At 43.1% G+C, this 26,874-nt stretch overlaps 1 protein-coding gene across 2 annotated transcripts in view; it reads left to right on the plus strand.

Annotated features, from left to right (window-relative positions):
- The window catches only part of ATXN1 (ataxin 1), a 393,467-nt gene that overhangs the window by 165,570 nt on the left and 201,023 nt on the right, over nucleotides 1–26,874 (plus strand). The gene's annotated exons all lie outside the window — the stretch shown is intronic.

Raw genomic sequence — 26,874 nt, forward strand, 5'->3', positions numbered from 1 at the left:
GTGTGTATGTGTGTGTGTATGACTTTTATGTGCTCTTCTAACTATAGTAGTTCCAGTGATTAATGGCTTCCTTGAGAGAATTTCCACTTAATGAGCATATTTTCAGACTTGAAGAGTTCCGATACATGTTTCTAAATTACTTTCCAACCGAACGGTAGCTGGTTCTGTTTCCAGAAGAGACACAGAGGCAGTTCTCTGTTCTCCAAGTTCCTGGATGTGAGAGCTCCAGACGCTGAAAGGGTGTTTGCACTGCATTTTTCACTGATGGTGAGAAATGATCTGTGCGTGGCCCCTTGTGCTGGGTGAGGGGATATGTGAGCATGCAGAGGAGGTTATTTGCTTGCAGATCATGTTGCGTGTTAGAACTTGCCTTCTGTAGACAGAAGCACACTTCAGACTTGCCAGAGTTGGACATTTGAGAAATAATACTAAATCAAAGAGGAGTGTGAGAGCCCCGGGGAGATGTGAGATCTTTCTTTCCAGCCAAGTATTTTTAGATAATTGTGAATTCACTGAATAGCCAGCATTTTCCAGTGAAAAGTGAAGGCTTTTCTTTCACCGCTTAAAAAGAATAAGGAGGTATTTTATAAACAGCCTCCAGGAGAGAAGCAGAGCAATCTGAAGATGGTGTTAAGAATGTGTATGTGACTGTCTATGCTGGGCCCAGGATCAGGACATTGGTTGCTGTATAGGACATAGAGGCTACTGGTCCCTCAGTTCACTACAGGGCCCAGACAACTGCCTTGCTCTTTTCTCAGGGATGGTATTCTTAGTTTGTGTTTGTAAAATGCAGATAAAAATAGTGCCGATTGCACGAGGTGATGCTTCACGTGATTGTGTGTGGCAAGTTTATTCTCGTTAAAGTCTTGTGTTGTAGATAGGACATTTATTGTTACTAGAAAGTGATTGGCTGTGGGTTAGGTATGGAAGTGCACACCCATGATCCCAGTACCCAGGGGCAAAAGGATGAGGAATTCAAGGTCTGCTTGCCTCACATGAGACTTTATCTCAAGAAAGCAGAGCATGAAAGAGAATGTGAGGGTAAGAGAGCTTGGCTCACACTTATTCTACCACCCTGAGGACCAGAGTTCAGACCCCAGCATCCGTCTAATGAACCAGAAATTCTGGAAAATGCCTATAGTTTCAGTTCTGAGGGGCAGGATTTCAGCCTAGTCAAGAAGATGCAAACCTCAGATTTAGGGAGAAACCCTGCCTCAAAGAAGTGCAGATAGAGTGGTGGAGGCCACCTAGCGCCCTCTGCTGGCATCTCTGGGCAATACCCACAGTCAGTCTGTACACATGCACACACAAACAAGTCCTTTCAAAATGAAAAGACCATGATAGGAACAAACACATATGAAGTATAATGCTAACAACAGTGGAACTTTGCCTGATGCAATTATGTTTTTCCTTCTTCCTCCTCTGCCTCTGGCTCATCTGCTGATGTCTGAAGGAATTTCATTACTTATTATCACTAGCATGCACTGAGAAGGAGAAACTATCTACTGAATGTCTTTAAGGAAGAGATCAGTCTCCCCCAGGGCTTAAGATTGCTAATCTATCGGCTAGCTAGGCCACCTAATTATCAATCTCATCCGGTTGCCTTGGACTAACCTGTGCAATAGCTCCTCATTCCTACCCAGGTTGCCTTGCCATGGGACAGAAAGTTGGCCTTTTGTGAGCCCCACAGCAAGGGTCCCTCACCTTCTGGAGCCATGTGTGAGCTGATGTGCTTGGCTCTTGTCCTCCTCCTATACACTAAACAAGCTTCATTTCATGAACCGAACAGAGGGAAAGGCATGGGCGAGAACTTCCTTCTTAGTTCTTGGTAGAGTGCACTTCAGCCTACAGATGCACAGGGAGAAGGTAGATGTGTTTGCAGAGATGGTTCAGTAGTTAAGAGCACTGGCTGCTATTTGGAGGATCTGGGTTCAATTTCCAGCATCCATTTGGAGGCTCAAAACACAATGCATCTCCCATCTCGGGAGATCTATCGCCCTCTTCTGTTTTCTAAGGGCACTGCACACACTTGGTGTACAGACATCCTCATGCAAGCAAAACACCCACACACATAAAATTAAAATACATAAAACCTCAAACAAATAAAAATTAAAGGTGGGGGTGGGGTAAGCTGGATTCTAACTCACTCTACCTTTTGGCCACAAATTAAGATCGAAAAATGGGAGGAAGACAGCCCAAAGTAATTTTTCATCAACTACAACAAACACAGGGACATGTGGATGGTTTCAGCTGCTGCCTTTCTCTGGTGCTTCTATGGCTGGCTTGTCTGTGTTTGTACTATATTCACTGGGGCCCTAATTTCCAGTCTCAGTCACACAGCTTTGTACTTAACAGAAGAGAAACATTTTAATCCTCCAATTAAGGCATTTTAGCTGAAGGTTACCTCTTTAATGGTCATAAGTAAATCTCTCTTAAGTAATAGCGAGAATGCGTAAGAAAACAAAACATGTATTTGTAAGTAAGTGTGCATATTGGGCTTAAAGGAATTACAAAATTCATGGGAGGACAAAACAGAACGCGTCTTGACAACTATACATTATATTGAGGGTTTGCTGTGTTCTGCCTGGCTCAAATGGGGCACATCATACATGTCGGTAGGAAGACTGCATGGAGCCACTGTATGGATGGTAAGGACACCACCATGGAGCATGTAGTGTTTGGATAGCGCCTAGTCTTCTCATTGTCACCAAACAGGAAGAAAGGAGCCTTTAGCTGTGACTCCCAGGCTGCTGTGCAGAAATGCAGGCATGATAGTTACCCAAAGCTTACAGAGTCTGCTCCTCCAGGAGGCAGGAGGGCAGGCAGTGTTATCTCTGTCTAACGGTGATAATTTGAAGCTGAGATCCTGCAGGTTGTTTGCTGTCCTCTGTTCCTTAGGTATGGTGGTGCAAACCATTTCCTCCCCATAGCCACATGGAAGAGCATCTTTAAAATCGACAGAGGACTGCTGGAAAGTTGTTCCCCAAAGTCCCCTTCTGGAACTTAGAGCACCCTAGGGTATGGCCGGTGCTGAATCAAATCCATGTCTTCCTGTTGGAGTCTGGCACAGTAATTCATCACACATTCATTGTGTTGTGCATACGGTGTTCAGCACTGTAAACATGGAAAGGACCAAGTTAGGCATGGGCTGACCCTAATGGAGCTTTCCAAACTGAGGTTGATACTGTTGGAAGCACAGAGAGTGACTGGAGCAAACAGGATGGCCAACTGGGCTATTGAAAGAGGGAGCCTGGGACAAAATTGAAGAAGGACCTGTGGGTGAGGAACAGAAAACAGAAACAACCAGAGATTAGAAAGGGACTGGAGATCGGTGGAGTGCTCTTGGCAAGAACTCCAAACTGGAAAATGATAAAGACAGGCCCAGGAGCATCTATGAATGTTTTCATGAGTGATGTGAACTCACCCATCTCTCTCACAATTTGCCCGTCTCTGAGAAACTTGGCAGTAAAGTTTTTAATTTCTGTTGAGTACATACCACGTTAAAAGTAGATATGACCCTGCATCTGTCCTGGCATATGCTAATACCTTGAAATCTCTCATCATCACAGGATACTTCAAGGTATACATTTGAAAAAGCAAACAGCTCTAAAGCAAATAAATACTAAGTTTCTCTATACATGCATATCCATGACAAAACTTATCTTTAAATTATGCACAATAATACTGAAGATAAAAGTTATGGCAATATGTTGTGATAAACTGGTGCTTTCGGGCTTCGATTAAGGAAGATAGGATTCGTCAACACAAGTAACTGTAAAACCACAGCAGTGGAACCGAAAACCAAGATGGCCGCTGAGCGAATAATGGGAGGGTAGCAAATACTACGTGTACACACAAGAAAAAGGGGCGGTTCATGTCCCAAGTAGGAAAGAGTGAGATGCTTTTCAGAATTTATCAGTTGTGTGTTTCTAGAATTTTCTTTTTAGGATTTCCAAATCAGCACTAGACTGGATAACTAAAACAAAGCAACACAAACCTGTAAGTAGTTGAGGACTGGTTTCATTTCTTTTGTTAATAGTGAAGAACTTGATGTGCTTGCTTCACTGGGATGCCATTATCTTACTCTTTTATCTCTTTTATGATCTATAGTTGTGTGTGTGTGTGTGTGTGTGTGTGTGTGTATAAAATTAACAAAGTTTCCAGATCAAGGCTAGTTGTTTTATCTTGGACAACCTAGTATTGATGTTATTTTCAGTGTTTATGGGCTTATCATTCTTTTCTCCAACTTCCCTACATTCCTGGATGCTTATAATAGTCTTTTACACAATTACATCTACTCAAAGATTCTTCTTTGGCTTTTAATGGGCATTAAGTAAATGCTATACTTTTTGCTTGGGATTTACTATCATCGATAGGCACTTTTTTTGCTATTACTTGTCCTCAACAGCTGCTCTAATGAGGTGCAAGTATCCACCATAAAATATGAACTGACATGTTTTTCTCCTCTTCTATGAGAAGCCCATCCTTCTAGTGGATCCACACATCACAGGCAAGAATGGGAGTGCAAATCACACACACACACACACACACACACACACACATACATGCACATGTATACACACACATAGAGACACACTCACAAACACACAAATACACACACATAGACACACACATATACATATACACACAAACACACATAGACACACACACACATAGAGACACACTTACAAATACACACATAAACACATATATACACAAACATACACACACACAGACACACTCACAAACACACACATACACACACACACACACACACACACACACACACATTACATTCTGGAACACAGGTCCATTTTCTATTTAGGTTTATGATGCACATTCTCAGTGAAGGAGCCCATTTTTGTTACCTATTTAATATTTAAAATTGAGATCTCCCTCAATTTTATTCTTCATCATAAATACGTTCTTCCCTTTTGACTCCATGCCTTTTAGTCTGGAGGTAGCATCCATAATTCATACCCTGCTGAGGAGAAAGCAGCATTTTGAGACACTTAATGATGTTTTTCATGGCAAAAGGAAAAACATGTATGGTCAGAGACCCAAGAGTACATAGTTAGGATTTCTAAAATGATTTCCCAGCCTTCCTTATAAAGCATTTTATTCTTAATAAATTTTATAAATAATGTGACTTATGGTGTTAGTGTGGGGACATTCACATGTCGTGGAGAAAATACAGTGGAGTATTCTGGCATCTGATGGAAAAAAAAATTAGAAAAGGTTTGATTCCAAAATTCATCAGTGTGCGTGTCTTCACTGGACCCTTAATGCTCTAAACATCTCACCCCAGGCCATCTGTGATTCTTTTGATGTTGGAAAATGGCTTTTCCCAAGTGGAAGCAAATACAGGAAGTGGGGACATAATCCACATGGCGGCAGCTTTGACCTTTTTCAAGTTAATGTCTCCTCTTTTTCTGAGATACCGTCGAGTGAGATGAGACATTTAAATATGTTTTCTAAGATCCAGAGAGGGTAAGATTCTAGCTTTGATGAACTAGCAGAGATGAAAGGGAGCATGCAGATCAGGCTAGCCCTCTCTCTGAACTCGGGGCCTGTCTCGGCAGTAATATTTACCCCTTTCATGTACTCCATGTCTGTATGAAGTGTTCATATGTTGAAACTTTTATAAGATTTAGAAAAGTATGTAAAAAGCACCTTGGGGGCCGGTGTGTTGGCATGACAGCATTTAGACAGGAGGCATCGGGATTACCAAGGGTTTGGGGTCAGCCTGGGCTACACAGTGAACTTGGGCTCTCCTGGGCCACACCATGAGAGTCTATCTCAAGTGAAAACAAAACCAAAAGTGAAATAAAAATGGGCGAGTGCGCACTGAGGATTGTTTGGAGTTAGTAAGAAGTGGATCTGTACCGTGCGGTGCGCCGTCTCCTGGGCTTCATTGAGGACTGTATTGCTGGAGTTTATCTGCATTTACAATCAATAGTTTGCTGAAACTTGGGGTGTGCTTTTTGTCATTTGGGAGGTATAGTCTGTCCCTCCTCTTCTCAGAAATATTTTCTTTATTCTTTGCCGTTCCTGTCGCTGCATACTTTGTACTCTTTGGAGTGGCAGTTTTAGCCAGCCTGGCACTCGACTAATGCTTCATCAACACTGGGTTCTGCCACTTTCGCTGTGCCCTTTTCCCCTTCTCCTTCACCTTTCTGTTTCCCAGTGTTAACTGGGTTGAGATTCTAAAACAAGTAAGAGTGACTGAATGAAGCACCGTTGTCTTGCTGACGTCCAAAGACGTCCATCCATGCTTTTAGAGCTGGGGCTAAATATGGCCTCGCTGGCAGAGATGTGATCTTCCCCTGCATCTGTCTGTGGGAAGAACCCACATTCAAGTGGACCACCCTCGGACTTGAGAACCGGGAGAGCATTTGACAGCGTAGTCAGCGATGCTGCACCTCTGATTTCCCATCTGGAACATGAGTGGGTTGCCCTCTGAGGCTTCCTCTACTTCTAAAAAAAAAAAGTCACCTTAAACCCTTGGTGCTTTGAGACTTTGAAGTCTCTGTAGAAAAAAAAAATGTATGAAAAGCCACAGCCTCTGTTTATCCAATCCAGGAATGTTATAGTGGCTTTTTTTTTTTTTTTTTGGTTTGTGTTTTCCTTTGTGCTCAGGTGGAGCTAATGACCTCCTACTCCCCGGGAGATGTTGGTAAAACAGGATCTAAGGAAAGGAGGTAGTCACAGAGGCACGGCCCTTCCAGATGCTTGACCCCTTCTGCTGGTCTCCAGATCGAGCAGGGGGACCATCACCTTCCTTGGCTTTGAGATGGAGCCATCTCTGGAGTGAAATGTGGCAGCTGTGTCATAGTCAAACTGCGGGGCTGATACGACAGTTTGGGGAGAAGGGGCGAGACAGAAATAGCAGATTTCAAAATAATCCAATTACAACAGCAGGCGGAGTGCAGTTGGGCAACAAGAAGGGCAGGGAGATCGGTTCCAGAGCCCGACTCTGCACTGTTGATGGAGTACAGTCTCGAGAGGCCCACCTCCATGCCCTACCCACCACACACACACACACACACACACACACACACATGCCAACCCATGTTATGGCTAGAAAAACAGCCCAGTCCCAACACATTCTGAGTAGGAGGCTCATGTGATGTCTTGGTGAGATGCTGTTAGGGCTTTTCTCTCTTTCCAGTGGTCTAATATCAGGCTGTGCTGATTGATGTACATGTAGACCTATTTTACAAACTGTGTGCATATGTGCATATGCCTGTCCATGATAACATATGTGTTCCCGAGTGTGAACACAGGAATGCCACTGAGTATGGGTGGAGTCCAGGTGTCCTCACTCACCTTCAGCTTTGTTGGTGACAAGATGTCTTCCTCAGGCAAGATGGCCTGTGAGCCTTCGTGGATTCTCCTGTTTCTGCCTCGAACATCACCTCAGGAGCACTGGCACTGCAGATAGGCCCAACACCAGGTTTTTGCTTGGGGGTGAGGGGGATCTGAACTCAGGTTCCCACACTTGTGAGACTGCTCCAGTCCTAGGTCTGCTATTTTACAGCCTCTTCCCCGACTTCCCCCCTGGTGAGGAGAATGTCATAGGTATGTATTTGAGGATCCGAAAGCTGAAGGTAGCGCATTGGGGCTGCCTCTGCAGGGACAAAAACACTTATCGGAATCCAAGGATCTTGATAATAGCAATGGCAGGGAAAGAAGATTCCAGAAAAATACCCTATGACTGGGGGTAATGCTCAGTGGTGTTGTACTTGCTTAACATGCAAGAGGCCCTGTGTCTAATCCTCAGCTCCCCAACACTGCAGTGTCCAACTGCAGTCAAGTACCTGTGGTTATACTCGAACGGCCCTGTGAGAGTTTCTGAGATGTGTGTGCTGGTTGTGATACATACCAGAACAGGAACATTGTGGATTAAAGAGGGAAGTACTGAATGTGAGCACAGCAGGGGTGGGGTGGGGGTTGAGGAAAAAGAGGGAGGGAGAAAGGAACTTACTCTCAGACACAGGACCTACATTTTCTCAAACGGAAGACTCCAGTAAACAGTGTTTTTTACTGCTCAAGCATCCCCCATGTGTGAGTAAACCAGAAGAAGGACCATTAGGAAGGAATTTAAGAATGGGAGGGTTTAGTCTATTCAGAAGCATATCTTTAGGTAATGAGCTTGCCCATAAAATTATGAATAAGCTTCTAGAATTAAATGGAAGAAACTGAACTCAAGAAAAGTGGCAGGAAATGCTTGTAGAGGGAAATAAATGACATTTGGCATCAGAAATTCTGGCTTCAAACTTTAGATCTAAAGACTGAGGCTATAGCTCAGTGGGAGAATGCTTGCCTTGGGGCCTTAGATTCAATCCAACATGGCCAAAATAACCACAATCATAGTGATACTCTCAGTTCAGTAATTTGTTAGCCCTGTGAGATTAGGGTAGAAAATTAAAATCTGGGAAGTTTTTATTATTTTTTTTTTCTCTTGACCTTAAAATAGATGCAATTATCATATCTATCTTGGCTGTGTTGAGATAATTAACCAGCAATAATGTATTCAGATATATTTTGTGAATTAAAGAGGCCTGAGTTTTTGACAGTTCTAAAAACCTGCCTTGATCTTGTGGTATGGAGTAAGGCTTGGGTGTTCACAGACAGGAACAACAGAGAGAATCACCCACACAAGAAGGAAGACCCATCCTGTAAAAATTACAAAATATGGATAAATGACTTCTCTTTCTGCTCCTTACTTTCCTGGCCCAGAAGCTGTATGTTTAGAGAGTTCTTTTCTGAAGCATTCTGGCAAGCTGCAGAGTCCGTTGTCCACCCTCCACTGAGCTTTAGGGGACATTGCTTGATAATAAATACCACCAGGGAGCAGAGCAGACTAAAGAGAGGTCTTCTTCATTTAGTGACCCAAACTTGGGAAGATACTGACAGGAGCAAAGCACAAGGGCGCCTCTAGTGAGACTGCGCCATGAGGAAGGCAGGGAGGAAAGCGATCTCCCCAAGTGTGTGGACCTCATGTTCCCTTCATGCCTCAGCCTGTCTAGCTTCTGCCTCCTAATCGCAGACTCTACCAAATATCTGCTTGTGTCTCATTCTCCTGAGCTTTTCATATTAATCTCCCGAAAAAACCCAAGGAGACAAAGTCAACTGGATTATCTGCGGCTTGTGTATGTTTGCATTGCAAGGGTGGAAGACACTCTATTTATAAATGGGGGCTAATGTGAAGATGGAGCTGTGTGCTCGGGAGCATATCTGGGGATGTGGTGAATATGTGTGTGTGTGTGTGTGTGTGTGTGTGTGTGTGTGTGTGTGTGTGTGTGTGTGTTTGTACCCATCGATGAGTTGTAGCCTCATTAACAAGGGGAAGGCACCCTGATGTAGTAATGATGACAGCGAAGCACTTTGGCATTGCCTGTGATTGCACGGATGATGTAATAGAGAGAACTTGCTTGCCCATTCTTGGGGACAATAGTGGGAGTTTAAACATGGCCATGTTCAAATGTCCTGGCTTGTACAGGAAGGCTGTGAGCTTCTGAGGTGTGCCTGCTTGCTTGCAACTCAGAGTGTTCTGGGTAGAGAATGTTGCAGAGTGTCATTTTGTGGCAGAAACTGTGCCCTGTTGTTTGTTTATTATTCCCAGGGATGCTTGTAGGGTTGAGCTATTGCACTCAGAAGAGAACATCTGTGTTTGGAAATTACAGTAGAAACAGCACGGGAAAATTGAATTAAGAGAAGATGCCTGGAGAGTCCATCTCTGGTGGATGATATTTCTTACCTGATCTCCATTGTCCCCTGTGAAGGAATAACTAGGAAATTAGATTTGGAAAAAAAAATGGATTAAGACAAATGGTTACTCGGGGTTTTTTGACCTTAGCTGTTTCCAGTTTTATTAGTACTACATAAAGAATCTGCGTTCTCATATTAGTACTTCTGAAATGTACCTGCAGCATTCAATTTCAACACGTGGCTTTCTGAAATGCAGGAGAGGTGTGTACTTACAGAGCATTTATCTCCAAATATCTGATTAGTTTGTCTCCAAGTGTGGTACACACTCACTTATTTTATAGAACAATAGAGCAAAGAGAACAGAATACTCTCTGATCTCACAGTCTCATCTGCGTACCAGCCGTTGGATCGAGGGAAAGCTGACCACGCTCACATTTGGACCATCACAATTGTGTGCCTATGTGTGATGGTCTACAACAAGGCTTTAAAGCACGTGGACAAAGGAATCGTTTTATTTGCTGGTGTGACTCTTAACACCTAGGGCAAAGATACAAATGTGATTTGTTAAAGAAATGTATGGATGATAAATCTGCCATTATGGTGGACACAAAGGGAACAGTATAGAAAGACACATATATGTGGTCACCTCTGCTCTAAAGGCTCCAGGAGCTCAGCTGAGGCTCATGAAATACCAGTTAGACTCTAGCACAGAGGGAAAAAATGTCCAGAAGCCCACCCTGCTACAAATCTTTTAGACAAATTTGAAAGTGTGGGAAACAGGACAACTGTTCCTTACAAAAAAATTTCCACATCCTAGAAATGAAATGAAGGAGCCAGAAAATGATCACTCGACATTTGTGGTGGTTGTACTTCCTGCAGGAAAGTTCTACTGGGGGTTGATGAGGTAAATGCATGAGGGTTGGAGGGGGAGAAGTACACTGGATGAGTTTCAAGTCACCCTCCCCCCAAATGCAGAGTCAGTACACAGAGAAATGATGGGTCGCTTCCTAGGGAGTATCCTGACAGACAAAGCCTTTATTGAGTCCTATGGGGTAAGATATAGCACCAGGAAAACACACACACACACACACACACACACACACACACACACGTGCACAGGAGGTTCAATAGTTCAAGGTCATCCTTGGCTACACAGTGAGTTCAAACCAACTTGAGATACATGTGACTCTATTGTGTGTGTATGTTGGGGATGGGTATAGACAGAGCCAAATGAAAGGGCCTTTTAGAATATAATGTATAGCTCATGTTCCAAAGTATCAGAGTATTTAAAAAGAATTAAGATGGACCAGAGATATGGCTGCTCTTCCAAAGGACTCAGATTTTGATTCCTAGCATCTATGTGATAGCTCACAACCATAATTCCGGATCCTTTCAGCCTCAGTGGCACTCTATGCATGTGCTGTGCATACATACATACATGTTGGCAAAACACACACACACACACACACACACACACACACACACACACACATATATATATATATATTTTACAGAAAAAATTGAAAAATGTTCTGACTAAATGCAAGACAAGGGTCATGACGATGTAGTGCTGTCTACATAACCCTGGATGGGTCTGTAATGAGAAGAAGCTGTCCCATAGAAGAGCAGGTGAAGTCTTAATGATGCTCACAGTATAGCTAGTATAATGGTGTCTGAGGATAACACTCCGATTTTGATCCCTTTTTTATGATGCTGTTGTTAATATATAGGGAGTCTGAGAGGAAGGCCTAAAGCTGCTCTTCGAACTCTGCATCTTCTTGTAAATCTCCATCCTCCATTTTGAGGCATAGAGTTAAAGGGTCGGTGAAAACAATTTTCTAAGTCAAGAGAACTTCTTATATAAGGCCTGAGTTCAATTCCCAGGACCCACATGGTAGTCCACAACCAGTCAAAACCAGTATCAGTTCCAGTGCATCTAATGCTCACTTCTGACCTTTGTGGGCAACAGGTGTGCATGTGGATGCATCTATGTGGACAAACACACACACATAACATAAAAATGAGTAAGTGTAAGAATTTTTAAATTGCCTGGTATAAGAGTTCAGCAACAATGGACAGGTGTAGGTGTGCTATAGATTCTTATTTAGGGAAGGGGTACAAGGCAGTGGTGCTGACCTAGGTCTTTGCTTTACAGTCAGGTAAACCCACTCTAAACCAAATAAACCCATAGTCAGGCAAACACGGTTGAGAGTCACTTAATCCACCTAATCTTTGGAGCATCTTAGGTTACTAACATGACATACGGGGGCATGTGGCTGGTTACTGCTCTACCGAGAGCAGTTGGGGTAGAGATGGAATGGGAGAGTTAGGAGGTAAGAAGAGCTGTGACAGCCCGTTTGTTTGGAGTGTGGACTAAGAAAGGAAGAAGAGGCAATATACCATAAAACACTTGAAAGAGATGGACACATAGAACTTTATGACCAGCCATTTTGAAGGACAGAGAGATCAAAAATAATTCCTGGGCCTTGAAAATTGTGTTCATGATTAGACTAATACGCTCAGCAGATATGAGAGTGCCAATACCAATGAGTAATGTAGGTTGATGATGGAAATTTACAAAGTGTGTGTATGCATGTGTGTGTGTGTGTGTGTGTGTGTGTGCATGTGTGTGTGTGCGTGTGTGTTTAATGTCTGTAGCCAATAAAGAATGGATCAGAAAGCTCATGGTTTAAGTTGGAAGGACAGTGAGGCGGACCTACAGAATCTCTGCCCCACAAATAAATAGCAAGGAAGGAGGTTTCTGTATTTTTCTTCTATAGCAGCCAGGAGCAGCATTAGACCATCTTTCAGGTTGACACTTCTTTCCCCATATAGAGATGTCAAATCTACTCTCCGGCTCTCCACACAAGCATAAAGCAGACATGTAAATTGTGCAATCACTGTTCTACCCAGAAAAAGCTCTAGTACACTCTCCTAACACACTGATCACAATCCCTGGGCCCCAGAGTTACAGAACATGTGTGTTAAACTGCTGTAATTCTAGTTTTCCCAATAGAACAAATAAAAAAAATGTGTGAACATGTATGTGCTTAAGTTTGAAGCTCCCAATCTCTAGGCACCGAGGCAACTCTTAAGCTTGTTTTTCATAATCTTCCCCTAGAGGCAAATTCCTAATTAACAGCATTCAGGGCGGGGTTAACTATGTCTCTTTCTGATCACTTGGATCTGTCCCTTATTCCGTGTTATTGAGGAAGTTTCCCTGTAGCTTTGACCTCTTGCTTTTGTCAGTCATAATATAAGTTCCAGTGCTACCACCAAGATGACAATATTATAGTTATTTTTAATCTCTGTGACAAGCTAGAGGCAGTTCCAGCAGAAGTCATTAAACATAATTAGAGTTAGTTTGAAGGACAAATGGATGGTTGCTGTGGGTAGCATCCGTTCCTGGGTAGCACCAGGGGTGTGTTGACCTTGATTTGAGGTTACAGTAACTGGGTCTACATTTTCATTTTGAGGGTTTCGAAAGGTGACTGAGACTTTCTATTCTGTTCCCAACATCATAATTGCACCTTGACAACTAAATTCTCTTGCCTTACTTGATTTTGATTATGTTAAATAAACATTTTGTTGACAACAGACAACTGAAAGAACATTAGCCTCTTCTGTAGTTAGCTCCTCTCTAACTAGAGATTGCTTGATAACATTAAAAGTACAAAACCGAGGAGGAGGAACTGGAAGGACAGCTCAGCTGTTGAGGGCACATACTGTCTATTGCTGCAGAAGAAGTTTGGTTCCTGGCACTCACATCAGACAGCACATACTTCAGCTTTGAGCATCTTTTGGCCTCCTTGGGAACCTACACTTACATGCACACGTCCCACACAACCCTACACGTATACACATGATTTAAGAAACAAAAATAATTTTTTTTCAGAAATTCAACTGTGAGGTTTTTCTCCTGAAAGTACTACCATAGCTTGTCTTTACTCAGCTTTCAGGATCAGATTCACTCAGGGGGTCATGACCATAGATAGAGCTGGAGAAGTTCTAACGCTGTCCAGAATTTGATCACCAAGTACAACCTTTACAACACACAAACATCAACATGAAACAAACAAACAAACAAACAAAAAACCCACCCTTTTAATGATGAGAAGTCTCCATGAACCACACATTGTCTGGGTGTATTTAAAACATGGCCCAGCCATCATTGTGCTACACGATGTGAATTGGTGTTTTGTGACCAAGGTAAAAAAGGACTCACATCTTTTGTGGAGTGGACATTGACAATTCCAAAACAAGCCCGTGAAATGGCCTCCAGGCTTCCATGGAAGCAGACACAAGGAAGCAGGCAGAATAAAGACTCCTTTATGTGCTTTTAAACTAACGTATTGAGTTCAGTACTTTTTCATAGGGAACATATTTTCAAGCCATAATGGCAGTCAGAGGCTCCCTGTAAAATTTCTATAGAAAAGGCTTTGTCTACGCGTTCTTTCCACAGTTCCCCAAAGGCTGTCAGTTTCCCTCGTGTCTCAGAGGGCCTTGTAAATCCAGGGCATTTGTCACAGTGGACATCTTGTTTACCTGAGGGGTTACTTTGGGAGGAGAGAATGAAGCACATACAGGACAAGTTCTAAGATTTGGGGAGGTGGCTTGGAGTTACTGCCATAGACTTTACAAGTTAGAGGTCGGAGAAGCCTCACCATGTAATCTCTGTCCAGCTTGTAAGGACCAGAAGGGCTCTGAGCCCATTCTTTAACAGAAGAATGGCACCTGGCCACCAAAATAGAGGCACGTCCTCAAAGTGCACCTGTCCCCTTGGGTTCTCCTAGAGATTAATAAAGAAATAAGGGCAGAGAACACCCAGAAAACTACAGTGGGAGGAGCAAGAAAGTACCAGAAGCTGCCTGAGAATTACACTAAATCCACTTAAAATTGTATCTCAGTTCAGAATTTTGACTGTGCCATTGACAATTCAGAGCTGATCTAATCAGGGTAGTTACAGACCAAGGCTGGTCAGTTGCCATGTTTCCTTCTTGGCTCTTATCTTTCCTTCTTAGGTCTCCCGCTTTTTCTCGTGAAAGGTGAGTGGGCCCAGGAGTGGTAGTGTGCACCTTCAACCCAAGGAGAGAGCTAAAGCTAGAATAGCTCCAAATTTGAGGCCAATCTGGTCTATGGAGAGAGCCAGGCCAGTGAGGACAGACCCAGCTCTGAATGTTATTCAGCACCATAAATGAATGAAGCAGACAAGCTATTCTCTCAGCTTCATGGGATATCACATCTATGTTATTACATACACACATATATATATACACACTCACACACATAAACACATTATACACACATACCACATACCACACACAAATAAATATACACATACCACACACAAATAAATATACACACACATACACCACATGCATACACACAATACCACAAACCACACACACACACCATACACATACCACACACAAAACTACACACATTACACATACAAACCATATACACACATATATACATATACACATTAACATACACACACCACATACCACACATATATATATATACCACATGCAAACAGATATACACACACATACACCAAGTGGATACATAAACTCAGTACTGCATACACATATCCTCACCATACATACATATACACACCACATACTCACACACACAAACCATATACACATATACACACCACACATATAAACAGACATATACACACTATATACATATACCACATACATACATACCACGCATACACACACACACCTCAAACATACATACTCATGCACACACACACACACACACACACACACACACACACACATGATATGACCTGCTTTTTTTCTAGAGACCAAATATTTCTGAGTATTGAATCTGCTTGTGGAATCTGAAAATAATAGGAAAGTGCCTTTTCAGGAAGGGGAAATACTTGGGAGAAAAATGGCCAGGAGCAATGACAAAAATCCTTTATTCTCCTTCAGATCTCTGAGGTACTAAGAGCCCTACTGGCTAAGGATGCTACAGGGTGGTTAATGATTAATCAGTTTAAAGAGCAGGAAGGCTCTCTAGCCATTAGGGAAGTAGAATACATATATATCAAAAAACAAAAAAAAAAAAATTATGTGGTGTCTCAAACTTGTAATTCTAGCCCATGAGAGGGGTGGGGAGTTCAAGACCACCTTCACTACCTTAGTTTTTTAACTAATCTGGAAATCCATGAGCACGAGACTTTGCCTCAAGACACAAGAGTAACAAGACCCTGAGGCTTAGCAATTGATTTGACCCTCAATCACGAGGACTCGAGTTTCAGTCCCAAGCATCCCGTTGGTATGACAGCATACTCTTGAATTCTACGTCAGGGGATGCTGAGATAAGAGAATCACTGGCCAGTTGCTCTAGTCGAATCAGTCAGCTCCAGTTCTTGCCTCAAAAACTAAAGTGAGGGGTCTTTGAGGAAAATACATGACATTTCCCTCCAGCATTTATAGGATTGCAAATGTGTGCACATGCACCCACATATGTATGCACACACGCTCTCGAGCACACACACACACACACACACACACACACACACAGGAACACATTCATTTGTATACGGCACATATACAATAACAAGAACAAAGCAGACTTATAGAATCTCCGATGCTTAGGTTTTAGTGTCATTCAGAGTAGCTGAGCCCAGAGCATGCTTTCTTGTGGTGATGGTGGGGAGGACCAGGACAGCAGCAGCAAACAGCCTAGCTCTTGATAACACGATGAAAAGAAAGGTTTCTTTGGTCATGTTACAGTTAACGGGGGGGGGTGTCTCTAACCACAGTGAGCTACATTTACGAGGCAGTAATTTCCAGACCCAGGATCGTCTCTCTCGTGGCTTTGCTCAGCCGTTCTTTAGATGCTGGGAGAACTCAAGCATCCTTTGCAGGTGGAGGAAGAGAGAGGGAGGTTTCTTAATGGAATTTGCAGAAATTAACTGCATGGAAGCCGGGAAATGTAAGCTGTATATCAGAGAAACCAGGGAAGGAGGGTTGCTGGACACCTCATCAGCGTCTGTCAAGACCAAATAATTTCCTGACCCAGCACCTTCCCACCCACTCAGATCACCACAGTTTCCCAGGTGACACATCTGAGCCCGTTCTGTTTCTATTGCCGGGATTCTCCATCTTTCCGGGCATCTGTGTCTGAACGTCTTCTTCTTGGTACTATCTATTAAGAGGGAATGACACTCGGTTGTGGAAGCTCTGCATACAGAGGGACTTTCCAAATGCCACTGCTGACACATGCCCCACAGTAGCCTCCCTGGCCTTGGAGGGAAATCCTACCAGTTATGTAGCCCTCCTGTTTTCTTTTCTTTTTTCTCTTTTTAATCATTTTTATTGAATATTTTATGTATTTACATTTCAAATGTTATCCCCTCTTCCCCCTCTGCCATCTCCCCTCCTTCCTCTAGCCCTCCTGTTATCTACCTCTTCTGATGGTCAGGAAGCTCCCCGTTCTTCTTCCCCTTCTCCTTTTCTTCCTTTACTTCTTTCTTTCCCTCCCGCCTCTTTCTTTCTTCTCCTATTCCTTGTTTTCTCCCCTCTCCTCTTCTCCATCTTCTTCCTTCTCTTCCTCCTATTTCTTCTCTTCCCATTAAGAGCTGGGTCCTTTCCCAAGTCCTGTTTACTAAATTCCAACGGAATTCCTCCCATTATCCCAGTCTCACCATCTGCCATGTGTTAGCATTTGCACTCTGTTCTTTAGGATTGGGCTCACCGCCAGTCTGCTCTTTGTATCCACCACTAAAACTGCAGGAAGACTTCACTGATGTGAAGCTTTGACTAACCTTTATTTGCCAGGCAACCGAGCACAAGATACGGACCTGGAGGAGAGGGGTTGAAGGTTCCCTATATAATATTGTTGTCACACATGTTGTTATATGTCTGGGAGGAAAACTATTTGGATCCTGTGAGAAGAAGGGTGAGACCAGTGGATGTCCATGTCTGACAAAGAGCTCCTTGCTCGAACTCCTTGATCAGCACGGAAGCAGCATGCACAGGAACAACGTGCTTGAGAGTTCTTGGTCCGGGGCTGTCTATACCTGTCCCTTGATCACCTTCTTACAGAAGTAGGCATCAGGTACAGCATGGTTTCCACGTACACGAGCTTGGAGCTCTAAGTAACTGATCTACAAATGAACTTTCCGCACACGACTCATTCATAAATTGATGCTGGACTGTCCCGGGCATGTTATTCAGAGATAGCATTTATCTGTGCTTCATCAATATGAGCTTGTCAGCCTGACTTATGTGTACTTTTCTCTGCCCACCTTTTGATGATAGCCTTGCCACTAACATTTAATAGTCTCTTTCTGTTTGGAGAAACATTCCCTTTTGGAGGGCCTTCAAATGTTCTCATGAATTGGAATAGTGATTTTGTTTTATCTTGCAATTTATCTTTGGTAAGGCTCACAGCTAAGAGCAGCTTTCAGACACAGGCAAAGGAGAAACTGTAGGAAAACGGCAAGCTATTGAAACAAAAAGGAAGAGAGAAAAAGGAATTTTTTTTCTGGAATTATAAACGATTAAAGAATGTGTGCATGAGTTTATGTGCTCTACATGGAGAAGAGGAACAGCCCAAACCATAAAAAGCAAAGTAGCTAATTAACACGAAAGTTCTGAGCATCTCACAGCGTGTTGACACAGAGACATAATTCACAGATCTTTTCCCTGGGCTTTTACACATCTCTTGAGTCCGTAGGAGTCAACATCCAGGTACAAGCTTTGTTTATCCCAACTGTGTGCATTTATAATCTGTGCAGAGATATGCCCTTGCATGCATCATGGTATGACGTTAAATGTTGTTGAACCTCGGCTCTGGAGATGTTCCCCTTCGGAAACTTCCTCTCCATGTACAAATCAAAGATTCCCATTGTTAGCAGAGCAGCCAGCAGAGTATGATCCCAAATGTTGCTGACATGGTTCTGCAGAAAGGTGGGAAGAGAAGGTAAGGTTGATGCAGGCTTGCCAGAGAGCAAGGCTGTCAGAGATGGTGCTCCCATACTGCAAAGATTACTACTTTGCTTCCCCCCTTCTTTTCAGCCTGCTTTTCTGTCTTGCGCTGGCAGAGTCAGACTAAAAAGCCACTGTAGTTAAAAATCTAGTGAATAGAAGTCATATTTAATGGCCTTTCCCCTTCTGTACTTTAAACAATACTGCAAGCCTGTGCAAGAAGCGTCTAATTTGATGTGTTTTGTTGATTCTTTTGATGGCTCATTGTTACTGTCAGAACTGTGAGGATAATTTCAGTGTCAACAACTCTCTTCCATCTCCAGGCGGCCATCATCCCCTCCCCCGCCCCCAACGGCACTGCCTTCATAGCTTTCGAGTCACCTTTGTGTTTAAAGTTCATTAATTGGTGAATACCTCTGCACAGGGTTTTGCAGAAATTGAATTGTAAAGGCGTGGCTTAATACAAAGAAGCATCCATATGCATGAGCATGAACCGAAAGTGACTTTATGAGTAGAAGAGCGCCGCTGTTTTAAGTGGGGCATTATAATGAAATACTCTTACGTGATCCTGAGCTTCCAATGGGAAAGCATGTACAAGACAGCTTACATACGCTCTTAACTACACTGCCTGTGTTCTGACAGCCGCCATAAAAGTAACCTCTGTGTACTGGTGGGACTTGGAATTGTAAAATGCCAACAGCGTCCATTAGTTGGGGGGGGGGGGGAATCTAGGGGATGGGGAGGTGGCTTAGTGGGTGCGAATGTTTTTTTGTGCAAGCATTTGAGGGTCTGAGTTCAAATCCCAGTCACCTAGTTAAAAGTAGGATGACGCACTGTTAATATAACCCAGTGCTGCCGGTTGGGAGAATCGCTGGAGGTTGCTTGCTAGCAGCCTAGCTCCAGGTTAGTGAACATGTCTCAAGGGGAAAAGATGATAGAGCTGGATACCATGGTCTTTTGACCATCATGCATGTACAGGCATGTCTGGTACATGTACCTGTATATACATGCTTATTTACCATGTGCATGTAATTTAAATGGAAAGAAGCTATCACACAAATCCCCTGAATTGTCTTCTGACTCTTTTTAAACACAAACCAAACAGGGCATTGTATATTATATTTGGATAAAAAAAAACATGAAATATGAAGAATAACATAAATCATTAAGCCACATAGATTAATATTTTATAACAATCTCAAGTTTACAAGTTCCCAGGCCGTTTTTTTCTTTGAAAATTTTAAATATAATTTAATACAATATAATTCATTATATGTACATGGAATATATACCTATTGATCACAGAGGCCATAGGGGGAGTCAGATCCCCTGAGACTGGAGTTGTGAGCCACCATATGGATGCTAGGAATCAAACCCAGGACCTCTCCGAGTGTATCAAGTACTCTTGACCACTGAGCCAGCTCTCTAGCCCAAGGCCTTTATTATCATTACTTTAAAATTTTATTGTTGCTGTCATTGTTTTAACATCTAGAGATATGTGGAATCCTTGACTACCTGGGTCTTGGAGACTTGCATTTCTCTTTCAGAAGCATCCCCCACAAACACTTTCTAGAATCCCATGGCTGTCAATGTGCTGGTGCTGAGGTTCACTTGTAGATGACACCCATCAAATGGAGCTGATACCTCTTGATGGAAATTGGGCCCAGTGGGTTTCTTTACGGCCTCCGAATGTGCTTAGCCTCTGTTGGAGCTTCTGTTTTATTGCTGACACGCTGCTGACCACCAGCATAAAGTGCTGTAAATCATGACGCTCTGTCATCTGTTTGGGGGCCTCCAGTGCTGAGCACTTTATGAAGAGGCGGTAACAGTCAAAGAACCTTTATGAGTCCTGCGTGCTAAAGTGCTTTACCTGGAAACTCTTTGAGGAATGTTTCCATATTTAGTTTCTGGAGGCTTCCAATAGCAAAGGCAGTTCTCCTATTGTCCTTTCTATTTCTTGTGGTCAAAAGGCACCAGTTCATGTAGGAATTATTAATCTGGCCATGCATATGATTGGGACTATAATTATTTTTGCAAATGAATTAAACTAGATGGCCAATAAAAAAAATGTCAGCATTCCCAGAAAGACACAGATAGTTTTGATGAAGAAGTTTGCTTCCCTGGAACTCAACTGATAGAATGTTAGAGATACTCTGTCTTCAACTACTATCATATTTCTCTGATAAATCAAACCCCTGGTGGAGCATTAGGTATGGCTTCTCATCCCCCTTGTAATCTGTTCCTTAAACAATGACATTACCTGGTTAGGTTTCTCCTCCAGGAACCATGTCCGCCAAGTGAAAAATCAATGCATCAGAAACACCCCACTCCCCACCCCAGGTCCTGGCTTTAAACCAGGAAAGACTCATACACTTTAGGGCGCTTGCTTGCTGTCATCCAACAGAGATTGCTCTAAGTGACAGGCTTCTGTGAGGACAAAGGATAAAGGAGCAAGGCTGACAGAAGCACACTAAGGGAGAAGACAAAATCCGAATCCACGTGAGAATATCCCCAGCGGATGATGAAACACGGTTTTTGATGTGAGGGAGTGCTGGGACGCCACACTGTATACCTTCTCTCCCAGAGAAGAGCCATGTTCTTCCTTCAGTAGATGGAAGTGGGAGTCGGTGGGAGCAGTCAGATCATTTAAAATACATAAATAAGTAAAAAGTACAACGCAGTGCAACTCACGATGTAAATTCTAGAACCTTCCATTGCCCTTAAAGGAAATCCTATACCCATTAGCTGTTCCTTCTCATTTTCTCCCAGTCTACCCCAACCAGCTCCTGGCAACCACGAGTCTGCTTCTGCTATACATACATTGTCTTATTGCAGTCATTTGGCACAAATAGAATCTGCGCTCCATGCACTCCTGTGACTACCTTCTTTCTCCATAGCATAATGTTCTCAAGGTAAATCTGCCCGGCAACAAGCACCACCTCCTCCTTGGTTGGAACGGAATACTGGGTGATGGGCATTTAAGTTGTCTCTACTTCTTAACTCTTCTGGAGGAGTCTTCAGGGATTTGTTCCCTTAATTTACTTTTAAATGTATTTACTATGTGAGTATGAGTATTTGCCTGCATGCATGCATGTATGTGTGTGTATGTATGTATGCATGTACATCACATGTGTATGTGTGCCCACTTCCCCCAGAAGCCAGAAGAGTGCGTTGCATTCTGAAATTGGTGTTATGGTGATTATGGTGCGTACTGAGAGTGGGTCTCATGTCCTCCTCTGCATGTGCTCTTAGCATCTTTCCAATCCCCTTGGACTAATTTCTAATCTAGACATCTTTTCATTTCTCTGTGTAGCCTACTTTTAAGCAGTTATAAATTAAGATAGTAAATGCTCCCCTCAATTTTACACATTTATTTGCTTCGCAGCTGCTTCTTCTTGCCTTTCCCATCTCCCCCAAAATAATTTTCGGTGGCTGCGGCAGAGTGATAGCATCCTCTAACTTTTACTAAGCACCAGATGCTCTGCTAAGCATCAAGTAGCCACATTAAGATTTCTCAGCCGGCCCACACTCCTTGGAGGAAGCTGGGGCTTAGAGAGGCCTTGGAGAGCCCGGTATCACTTTACAAGAAAGATGGAGTAGCTGTGACTGGGACCTAGGCTCTGAGTTCTCAGCAAGGCCCGAGTTCTCTGCTGCCTCTTAAGGAGTCACATGATCCGAGGCGCTGCACCTCTTCATCTCCCGGAGAATCCTCTTCTATTACGATGACCTGAATTTCATGGAAAGTAAAGAACGGGATTTAGAGCATCTGTATGCTGTCCTCAGACTGCCAGCAGACATTTTTGCATCTCCTTTCTGATGAAATGATGAGGAAACTTTTTCCTCTGCATAAGGGAGATCACCTGGTTGGGGTGGGGCTTATTCCTGTCCTTCCCTGGGACCTACTGCTCCTCAGTCATCCCATCATGAGCATCCATGCTGTTCCCCTTGATGACATGCATGGACACGACCACTCACAGGACCTGTGTGTGTCAACACCCCATAGAACTTTCGAAATCTTACAGTCATAAAACCTGCAATGCCTCTTGTCCACTACTTTCTTTTTTCTCAATGAACATTTTTTTTTAAACAGATGTCTGTAGTGGGATTATTTGATGTGTATTCAGTATACACAGTGTCTAAAGGATCAAATGAACGTGGTTAATATTCCCACATCCTGAAACATTTTAAGTTTTATCGACGTGTCTGGGTGTGTGTACCTGCTTGTCTCTGTGTGTAGCATGTGCATGTAGTGCCCATGGAGGCCATGAGAGGCCATCAGACCTGAGACTGAAAGTACATGTAGTTGAAAACCTCTGGATGTGGGTACTCGGAATCGAACCCAGGTCCTCTGCGAGAGCAGCGAGACATCTTAACTACCAAGCTTCTGCCTCCCCAGGACATTTTCAAAACATGTCTGATCAACATGCAAAACCTGGAAAATGGGGTGATGCAACTCAGTTGGTGGAGCATCTATATAGCGAACAAAGTCCTGGTTCAGGTCCCAGTACCGTATAAACCAGGAATGGTAGTACAAGCTGTATTCCCAGATCTACAGAGGTAGAGGCAGGTAAAGGCCTGCCTATATAAATCCTCAGTTATATATCAGGTTTAAGTACAGCATGAACTGCATGTGACAGCATCTCAAAAACAAAACAAAACAGAAAAAAAAACAATGAAGTGTAATAACTGTAGTTATTGGGTAATGCAAACCAATGGTGCTGGCCAAAATAAGAATGACTCTATGATGGTCATAGTGTTGTATTTGGGACCTTCAAATTCCTATTTTGTAATAACTCATAAAATGTAAAGTGGGCCTGCCCTTTCTTTTGTGTAACCCATGGTTCTCTCTCCTGGAGTTGTCATGCCCCTGTTCCTGAGTCATTCTGATGGCCCCTTGGTTATTCTTCCTGACCCCTTGAGCATATGTCACTCTGACCGTCTAGATCTCATTGGAGTGAAGCCTCTCTGATCTTTTCCTGTAATTCAGAGGCACGCATCCTTTCTGTCAACAACTCTTCAGCTGCCCGGCATTCTTACCATTGCCCAGTAGATGACAGTTGCACTTGCCATGGGTCAGGTCCAGAGACAGTTTTTGGGGAGTTACTCTCATCCCCACTGTGTGCGAGAGACATCGTTCCTCTTGCTTTTGGACAGTCCTGGGAACTCTGGTAGAAACGCTTCACCTCTCTTCTCTTTTGGTGCTGTGTCCATTGCTTCTGTAGTGTTAGAGGTCCATTTGTTCACTCCTTGTTCACTAGTCCCAGAGGAGCGAGAGCATCTCCCTCCATGAGGCCATGGTCTCTGTGTGCTGTCTGGATTCTATCTTCTCTACACCCATGTCATCTCTATTATCTTCCTTTTCCCTTCTTATTATCTTCATGTTAATTTCAATATTCTCTTCAAGTTTGAAGTACACCCACTGGCCTCCTTCTAAGAAAACAGTGGGCAGCTGCCTTTAAACTTCTTATCCCTAAACCCTGTTCATTTCTGTACTGTTTCCTTAACTTCCCATTGTTCTGAAATCAGGCTCTCTCTCCCTTTATTCCAAACTAGTATTACCACTGAGGTCTGGGCCACTAAAATTTCTATTTCCCAAGTATGAGCACTTTCACTGGAGAGAGCAGTTCTGGATATATAAGTATATAAAAGACATATACAAATCAAAACTCTACTGAGAGTAAATCATAAAATTTTATTTTTGAACAATCTTTTGGTGTACATGCAATTTTGCCATTTATTATAGCTAAAAACCAGTCTGCATGCTAATGAGATGGATGTTTGTTCATTCTCACATGAAGAATGATATGTTGGCTGAATATTGGAGGCTTCAGAGTATAGTTGAGTCTTATTGTAAGTTTATAAATTAATGCTTAGAGCACAGCTTAGCACAAATATACCACAAGAATCAGAAATATGAATAGAGCATCTCAGACATGGTTAGACATTCTGACCTTGTCTCTAGCAAATAATCATCAAATAATTTTCTTATGAAACTCCAGTCAGCATTCAAACAGCAGTTTGTAAAGCACAATCCACCTCAAAGATGAATTAATTTTATACTTACACGGCGAGGCACGGTGGTGGGAAGATAATAAAGAGACTCTGTTTTCCATAATGAAGCTGCTGTGTTTCTTTAAGTGCAGAGGGGTCTGTCTGATTTACAGTACAAACGTGGTAATACATATGGAGCCATTGTCTCCGACCTAAGCTGTGATATTTCAGGCGTCCTTTGCTGGTGTTCCTTAGCCTGACAGCACGTGTCCTACAGAATGTGCCCACTGTGTGTTCAGAACCAAGGCTGTGGTGAAGTCCCAGGATATAACCCTGAAAGAAACACCTTGGGCTCACTAAGCCTTTGCTTTTGAATTGCATCTTCTGTCATTGTGTGTTCAGAAACCCTTTACTCCTGTCAAATTTCCTCCCTTACACCACCCCCATGGATTTAACACACAGTTTAAGAATCTGTTGTCTACATCCCCTAAATTCTGGGAACCCTATTTCCTATCTTCTACATTGGGCACTTGGCTGGACCAAACTAGGAGTCCCCTACTCAGCACTCTGAGCTTTCTGGACCATGTTACTGCTGAGTCTCAGTTTCCTGAAGGCATCTTTGCCTGTCTTTATGATCATTTCCCTCTGCCTCTTCCTTCCCTTACCCCACCCCGGGCTCTTCTCTTGTCTCTTTCCTACTTGACCTGGGGAAGTGCACTGGGCTCCTTATGTGTACTTCCCTCTCTTCCTGGACGTTTCTGGTACTGAGGCTGTACTGAGAATCGATACCAGTCTCCTTTCCTAACCTTGCTCGCTGCAGCCTGAGGTCCATATCTGTGGTCCCTTATGCCACAGTCTGTCCCAGCCTTTCTCCGATTTGACTCTATTCATTTCCTTTGCTTCTGAGATTTCTGCTCCCGCCCATCCCCATCTCTGCCTTTTGGATATGCTTAGGTTCTAAAGCAACATCAAGTTCTACCTTCCCCATGTGGGACAGCATTTGCCTTGTGTCTTAGATCTCCAGTACTGTGATGAAGTCCAGAGATAACGAGTGCGTAAAGAGGTTTTTTATTTTTTTTTTATTTTAAATATAATTTATGTATTTTCCCTTAAGTGGTTCTTTAGTTCTAAGTATAGGCATGAGGAACATGACAGGATCCATCTCAGAAACAAGCCATGGATCTTCCAGGCTCTTCTATCACAGAGACTATACCCATGTGCACAGGGCATCAGGAGGTGGGGAAACTTTTGAAGGCTAGCTGAACAGGAAATCTGAGTTTTATTATCCCTCTAAAACTCTCGGGAGTGGATGTCTGGATGTCTAGGTCATCTGGTGGGAATGTTTACGAGGAGTGTACAAGGCCTTGAGTTCAGTCCCCAGCGATAGTGCTTGCCTATAATCCCAGCACAGGGCAAGTGGAAGCAGGGGGGTCAGAAGTTCAAGGTCAACCTCGGCCATACAGCAAGCTTGCTAAGTCATCCTTGGGTACAGACAGTATGATCTCTTTAGAAAAACAAACCTCTGTATATATATATTGAGACTGGGTTTTACTCTGTAGCCTAGGTTGGCCTGGAACTCACTATAAGACAGAATGCTAGCCCCAGCTCAGGATAATTCTCCTTCCTCAGTCTCCTGATTATCTTAGATTAGAGGAATTTAGAATCATGCTGGCTTTATTTTTTTTCCGTTTTGTTATTAGTTCCTTTACGAATTTTGTTAGATGCATTTTGCTCTTGTTTATCCTCTCCTGAAAGTCTCCCCATATCCATGCCTTCCTTCCCTACCTACCCTACTCTGTGTCCTGTTCCGTGTTGTTTTTAACCCATTCTGTGTTCCTTTCTCCTTCTCCTAGTTCACAGAGCAGAAAGGAATGATCAGTGAGAGAGGAACTGTCAAAGACTGAGTCCAATGTATGTTACCTTCATGTTCTTGGACGTGTGGCCATGCAGGAGAATAACTTTGAATCAGGCTCTGTACCCTTAAAGAAAACTGATTTTTCTCCCTCCCATCAGCCAATAGCTTCTTAGCTAGAAGTGCGGCTCCATGCCCACCCCTGAATCCCTGCTGAGGTTCTGGCTGGCTGGAACCTGAGCAGGTCCTGTGTTTGTTATCACAACAGCTGTGAGTCCATAGGTGCAGCTGCCCTACTGTGTCTGGAAAACACTATACCCTTGAGTTTCAGAATCCCTGTTCTCTGATCTCAGAGAAACACCT

Source organism: Micromys minutus (genome assembly GCF_963924665.1).
Source record: "Micromys minutus genome assembly, chromosome: 1".
Lineage (NCBI taxonomy): Eukaryota > Metazoa > Chordata > Mammalia > Rodentia > Muridae > Micromys > Micromys minutus.